Raw genomic sequence first — 7,941 nt, forward strand, 5'->3', positions numbered from 1 at the left:
AAGTTGCTGCAGTTGCTTGTGTTTTCCTGTTAGATTAGCTACAGAGGAATTGAAGTCAAAAGGGTCTTGGGTCACTCTGGATGGAAAGAGGAGATTTCCTGTAGGACTCAAGGTGGCAGTAGGGTAAAATCTCTAATTTAGGGATTCCCCTGGTGGTCCAGTGGCTAAGATTCCATGCTTCCAATGCTGGGGACCTGGGTTCAATCCCTGGTTAGGGAATTAGATCCCACATGCTGCAACCAAAACCCGGCACAGTGAAATAAAATATATTCTTAAAAATTCTCTAATTCAAACTAAAAGACGGTGAATGAGAATGCTAACCAGTCCCTTGAAACTCTCAGAAATATGGGGGATTGTGTGGATACTAAACTCCACCCATAGTAGGATGAGATGGGAGTTATAGTGCTTTTAGACAAATTTTGTTTTAAGATGACTGAACACAGGAAGCAGGAAGATTTGGAATTTGAGGTTACACAAAAAGGACGACACTCCCCAGTAATCCAGAGCTGATGCTCGGAGAATTCACAGGATGATAGAAAAGGCTTGAAGGCATGAGGTGGAAAGCAAATTTGTCCATGTATCCAGAATGTTACTAAGTGCTTTGTGGAGGAATCCACCTGAAATCTGCCTCCATTTACACATGAAGACACTGAGATGCAGAATCGTGTGTCTTGAGCAAGTTCATAGCCAAGTCCGTGACACATGGCTGAACGGGGTACACACCATAGCTTTGTACTCCATCAAGGGTCTGCTCAGAGGCTCTTCAGGGTCGGCTCATGTACCGCATGTGTATAACCCATACTTTCCTGTCCAGTTTATGACTAAGTGTCAATAAGATTGAAGCAGCAAGTGGAGCAGAGTTCAGTACCGGCAAAGAGCTGTCTTGTCCGGGAGATCATTCAGCCCAGAACTCAAATCCCAGTGCTGTCAGGGCCCAGCTCCATGGCCTTGGAGAAGCTCATCCAGCCTCAGTTTTCTTGTCTGTCAAAGGCGGAGGACAATACCTACTCCGTAGGCTGCTACAGGGATGACATTTCAGAGAAAACGTTCAGCAGAGTCCTGGAATATAGTAAGTCCTTGATAATTGGTACCTTCACATTTTTGCAATAGCAGAAGTTTTGAATTTTTGTTTCTTGCACAAAGGCTTAAAATAGTTTAGTTACAACATCTTAGATTAGTTATTAAATCTAGCAGCTTTTTAACCAGTTGGACAGGTTACTTCGTGTTGTTCATTTTTTCTGCATTAGTCACGAAGACTGGAGGCCAAAGCATTCATTGTTTTCCCCCAACATTACTCAAAGTAAAATTGCAAACTTGAAGCCAAATTGAAAGACTTGGATGGTGATCACCCCTACATTACCCACTGCCCGGTTCCTACTGTTAACATTCTCCTGGACTTACTTTATCATCAATCTGCTCACTATCCAACCTTCACCCAGGCTGACCCAGCCATCACCTTTTTATGCATTTCAAAGTAAGTTGCAGGCATTCACGTTTGGATACTTCAGCATACCTATCTCAGAGTTTAATGCTTGTTTACATGTTTTAATCCCTGAATTTTGACCTAAAAGGTACATTGGAGATCATTCAGTCTTATTCCCTTCATTCCATAGATGTGGAAACTGAGCCAGTTCATGTGTTTTCTAGAAAAGGCATTAGCTTTGAGAGGGATGATCCCCCAACAATATTCAGAGCCAAGTTTTATCATTTTCTCTATTTCATTTTTTAGATGTTCGTGCTTTTTTCTTTTTCAAGACTAATTTTTTTCAGAGCATGTCTTACTATAAAATTGATGCACCAGTTGCCTTAGCCGAGTCCTGAGCCAGGTGACCACACTTTTCCCTAAATCCTGTAGTTCCCCCGAATGAAACCAACAAAGGGAACCACCACGGAGCTTCCAGAGCAGTGCACCTGAGCCCTCGGAGTGATGGAGTCGAGGTGTGTGGAGAGCAAGGGGTGGGGGGCTTCTGGGGTTCCCAGGCAGGCCCTCCAGCCTTGAGATGCCACGTACGTAGTACAAATGTGGCCACTTTACACGTCCGCCGTGTTGAGAAAGGATTGGGAAGTAGGGCCCCACCCAGTAATTTGACGGTCTTCCGACCCTGGTTTGTATTCTTGGGTCGGGAAGATCCGCTGGAGAAGTGATAGGCTACCCATTCCACTATTCCGGCCTGGAGAACTCCATGACTGTCCATGGAGTCACAAAGAGTTGGACACAACTATGCAACTTTCACTTTCACTCCATGAAAGCAACGTATCAACCATAAACAGATTCCAGTTACCTCCTCTTGACTGTACTACTTTTGTGAACGACAATCTTTAATCTCCAGAGAAGGCTGTGAAAAGCTAGTTTGTATGCCACCTAGTCCACACTGGGGTCTACTTGTTTTTGTCTGTGCTGGGTCTTTGCTGCTGCAAGGGCTTTTCTCTAGTTGCAGTGAGCAGAGGCTACTCTAGTTGCAGTGAGCAGGGGCTACTCTAGTTGCAATGCATGGGCTTATTGCAGTGGCTTCTCTTGTTGCAGAGCATGGGCTTTATGGCACGAGGGCTCAGTGGTTGCCGCTCCTGGGCTCCAGAGCACAGGCTTGGTAGTTGGCTTGAATGGGTTTAGTTGCTGCACCACATGTGGGATCTTCCCAAATCAGGGATTGAACCGGTGTCTCCTGCACTAGCGGATAGATTCTTTATCACTGAGCCACCAGGGAAGCCCCTACATTGGGGTTTAAACAGAGGGTAAATTACATACCAGTCTTGATTGCAGAGAAAGCTGGAGTGTTCTTCACCAAACTTCTGGGAGTGGGAGGGTGGGAGGTTAGGATTGATACAGTTTGGGTTTTTTGGGGGGTGTGGTGGGGTTGTTTGTTTTTTGTTTTTGGCCACACTGCATGACTCCTGGGATCTCAGTTCCCCAAACAGGGGTCAAACCCAGGCCTGGCAGTGCCAGAGAATTCCAGAACTGATCCAGCTAGGTGGATTGTAGATGACAATGTACTGCTAGCCCTCCACCCTTCCCCAAGAGCACCGTTTCTATCTGGGGCCTGACAGGTGTCCCTGGCCTCAACCTGGCAGAGCTGAAGGTCAAGCTCAGGATGAGAGGAAGGACATATCCTTCCCAAAGCCAGGGGCTGGAGGTGGGGGAGCAGCTGTTTGGTCCAGTTCTTAAAACCACACAGTGTGGGCCTCCTTAGGAGTTTCTCCCGCACTGGCCTGCAGCAGCTTTGTGTGTGAACACTTCAATGTCCGTTGGCAGTGACGGCAGAGACAACAAAGCAACACAGAGTTCCTTTGCCTTCTGTCTTCACCCACACACACCTTCAGCAACACCGATGGGGCCTGGCTCCTCCTCCCTCTCCCTCACCTGGCCTTCATTTCAGAGGCCGGAGGCTTGGAACCCGGATCATTTACCAGCAAGAAGGTAAGTCTGGGGTAGGAAGTACCGATGCTGAACCAGGGCGGTTCGGACGTGGATGACGTGAGGTCTGCAGCGCTCCACGCTCTGGAGGGTCCTGTGCTGGGTGTAACACTCTGCTAGCACCCTCTTACAGGTCTTAATCATTGTACCCTTGAATATGTGCTTTATAAGTGAAGTCCGGGTGTGGACTTGCGTTGAGCGGAGCCGGGACGCGCACCATGTGTATGCGCATGCGTGTGTGTCTGCGGTGATTTCTAGCAGCCTCATCCTTGGGTTGTGGTACCCACGCCCATGAGCACAGGGCTCCAGTGGACTCGTGATACCTGGGGCATCAGTGAGGCTCAAAGTGGGCGCCAGGGAAGCTGCTAAACCCACAACCCAGTCATCAAAGGAGCTGATGGCGCGGAGAAGCTGTGCTTTCCTAGAGAAAGAAAGCAGTGACATTCTAAGAAACACACACGAGGGATCCCATCACATTTATTCCCGCCCTCATGACTTCCCTGCGTTACCAACTACTTATGCCAACAAGGACAACAGAAACGGAAAGAGGGCAGCCATGGGTCATCCTCCCTACTCAACTGAGGATGGAAAATGCTGGTAGGATGTGAGCATATTGAGTGAAAAAAATTAAGTTTACTTTCATGTATTGCTCCCACTGTTCTAGGAAGAACACATACATATATTTTGTTATGTGCAGGTGCAAGCTTTGAAATAGAAAGCGTGTCCTTTGGGTGATTTTGTATGTGTTACATGCCATTGTATTTTAAACTGGCATTGCACAATATAAAGATGGGTGGTAAAAATTCATGCTGTTAAGTCAAAATGATAGCCTTTCCTGAAAATTATAATAGAAAACATCATTACAAGTAGACAGAAAGGAAAAAGCTTTACATCTTTTACATCTTTGTACCTCTAATGACACTTTTTTCCTGTTTTTTGAAGTGGCCTCATGCTTGTATATTCTGCACCAAGCCCTGCAAATACAGAGCCAGCCCAGAATTTGAATTATGGAGCCTAGACATCTGTATTTGAAACTCTCCTGCTGGAAGATTCTGATGTGGCCAGAATCTAGATGCTGGGTTCTATTTCAAAGGCTTCCCAGGGTTCTCTTCCTCCATCCACCCTGCCCCTCTCCCCTTGGGCCAGTAAACTCCTGAACACAAGATTCTCCAAGCACGAAAGTCATCTCCTTGCATAGCTGCGGATCTCTCAAAAAGGACTTAAACTATTCTTCAGATGTCCTCAATGTTAAGCATACGATTGCCCAGCTACTCTGTAAAGGCTGCCCAATTTTAAATGCACTCCATCCTGACTTCAGAGGCTACACATTTTTCTTCCTTGGAGTCATAAGGTTCTTTCCTATCGGGTTTCCAGATGCCCCTCTGATTTCTACATTTACAATTACAGTCATTTTCCTAATCAACTCCTAATCAGCTCCAGGTTTTCCTGGAGCCCTGTTTGTCCTCAAGAAATCCCAGAGGCCCCTGAGCTGCTCCCCTGTTCTGTCTCCAATGGAGACCACCACACCTGGTCTTGGCAGGACCGACTGGCACTCTGCAGCCAAGAGGCCACAGGGCACCCCCTCCCACCTCCATCTCCATCTTCTGGAACCACCCCATCTTCCCCTCTTCTTCCCTCCCCCCACCCTGTATCCCCCTCATCAATCCCCATTACTTCTTGCAGTGAAACACCAAGGGACTCTCCAATTATTTCAACATACACTCCTCTCTTGTCTGGACTGAAGCATCATCATCCCTAAAATTTAGTCACACTTTTGATACTTTTGCCCAAAGAAAGGGATCATTTCATCATTTTGAGATCCCTATATTTTTAAAACTTTGTTAGTCAAATATAGTTGCTTTACAATGTTGTGTTTGCTTCTACCATACAGCAAAATGAATCGGCTATGCCTATACACATGTCCCCTGTTTTTTTTATTTCCTTCTCATTTAGGTCACCACAGAGCACTGAGTGGAGTTCCCTGTACTATACCATAGGTTCTTATTAGTTATGTATTTGATACATGTGCTCAGTAGCTCACTTGTGTCAGACTCTTTGTGACCCTGTAGACTGTAGGCTGGTAGGCTCTTCTGTCCATGGGATTCTCCAGGCAAGAATACTGGAGTGGGTTGCCATTTCCCTACTCCAGGGGATCTTCCCACCCTAGGGAATCAAACCCACGTCTCTTAAGTCTCCTGCATTGGCAGGCACATTCTTTACTGCCTAGGAAGTCCTATTTTATACTTAGAAGTGTATCTATGTCAATCCCAACCTTCCAGTTCATCCACCTCTGGAGAACCCCTATATTTTAAACTTTTTACTTGCATTCTGTCACACAGTAGACTTTTTACTTAGACTTATGATGACCCATCTTTGGGGGGACTTTCAAGCAACCTACACTGTTATCAGATCTGTATGTATCAGTACTCATGTCCTTAGAAAGTTAGAGTTTTCAGAGGTGAAGAGAAAGATCATCTAGCCCAACCTTTTAGCTTTACTGGTGAGAAAACCAGCATGGAGAAGTTGGTATCATGCTGGCCTAGTATCATTCTTCGTTCTTCTGAAGTACAGCTCAACGCTTTTCCTTCTGCACCAGGTGGCACCTTCAGTTGTAAAGTTGTTACCAAACTAGATTTCTTTTCCCCAACACCCAGCGAGCCAAATGCTGAGACCCCAAGCTCTGCAGCTGAGACGAGGTTTATGTGCAAGGCAGCCTAAGGTAGAAATGAAAGGAGAAAGTCTCAGATGCACCTCCCGTAAGGAAGGGGTTGAGGTATTTATGGAATGAGCTGGCGTCCTCAGGCGCAGGTACGTCGGGCTCTCGGGGAAAGGTGATGAGAAAGAGGTGACCTCTTTGCTCTTCACAGATGCAGCTCAGTCACAGCCTCTGCAAGTTCAAAAAAAGAAATGCTTGGCAAGGTCTGAGGGTGGAGTTTCCAGCCCTCTAACTGTCAAAAGGTCACTGAGTGACACACAAGCCCAGGTGGAGGATTGGTAGTCCCTCCCAAGTCTTAACCAGCCCAGCTCCAGCTAGACACAGCTTTTCCGGGTTCCTGGAGAACATCTTGTTATTTAGACTCCATGCTGCTTAGAGGGAAAAGGCAATGGCACCCCACTCCAGTACTCTTGCCTGGAAAATCCCATGGGCGGAGGAGCCTGGTGGGCTGCCGTCTATGGAGTCGCACGGAGTCGGACACGACTGAAGCAACTTAGCAGCAGCAGGAGCAGCAGCTGCTTAGAGGACAAGCAGGCTTTTTGCAGCAACAGTTGAACCGATCTTGATTAGTGAAGGCAGGTTACAGGTGAAATGGATTAAACCAGTTGGTTACCCACAGTTTCTCAGTCAGTCCCTCTGTGTCCATAGGAGATTGGTTTCGGGGTCCATGGATGCACAAGTCTCATATAAAGTGGCCCCTTAATACACTGAATACAGTCAGTGTTCAGTGTCCTGGGGTTCGCACCTGCAGATTCAGAGGGCCAACTGTGTATCCATTCCACAGAAGGCAGAAAGTTCCTGGGTTCGTTAAAGCATCCACAAGCAACGAGGATGCAGCACCCAGTTCCTTGGAGACAGAAGCTCCTATACAGGGGACCCTTCCGGACCTTGCCCAACGTACTTCTTCATCTGGCTGCTGTATCTTTTAAGTCTTCTTTATAACAAACTGGTAAAGAAATTTTTTAAAAGGTAAAGAAAGACAAAAAAGGGGCAAAGAATGAAGGAAGGGAAGAGTTGAAGGAGAGAAATTGTTCTTCAGTAACGAGGGAAGGAAATAAAGGCAAAACATCCAAGAACAGACAAGGGAGATTGTCTTCAACCAGTTCTTATTTCTGGTAAAAACTCTCTTATGTGATAAATTTTCTCTGGAGTGTAAAACTGAGAGATGAAGAAACTGAGGCTTGGAAAAGTAAATAACTTAAAAATGTTAAGAGACAAATTCAGTTTTCTTATCTCATCTAACTGATCCCCCAAAGTCCTTCTACCTCCAAGAAGAAATAAAAAACTTCCAGTCATAATAAATTTAACATCTTTCAGAAGAACAGGAGAAAAAAAAATATCACCAAAGGGACTTCCCTGGTAGTCCAGTGGTCAAGACTCCACATTTCGAATGTAGGGAGTTTGGGTTCGATCTCTGGTTGGGGAACTATGATCCCACATGCCAAGTGGAGTGGCTGAAAAATAAAAAATATTTCTCATTTAAAAAATATATCACCAGAGGCACATACAGATGTGAGAGTTGGACCATAAAGAAGGCTGTGTGCCGAAGAAGGGATGCTTTTGAACTGTGGTGCAGGAGAAGACTCTTGAGAGTCCCTTGGCCTGCAAGGAAATCATACCAGTCAATCCTAAAGGAAACCAACCCTGAATATTCATTGGAAGGATTGATGCTGAAGCTGAAGCTCCAATACTTTGGCCACCTGATGCAAAGAGCCAACTTACTGGAAAAGACCCTGATGCTGGGAAGGATTAAGGGCAGGAGGAGAAGGGGACGACAGAGGATGAGATGGCTGGATGGCATCACCAACTCAAT

This window comes from Bison bison, unplaced genomic scaffold (genome assembly GCF_000754665.1).
Source record: "Bison bison bison isolate TAMUID 2011002044 unplaced genomic scaffold, Bison_UMD1.0 scf7180017862158, whole genome shotgun sequence".
NCBI lineage: Eukaryota > Metazoa > Chordata > Mammalia > Artiodactyla > Bovidae > Bison > Bison bison.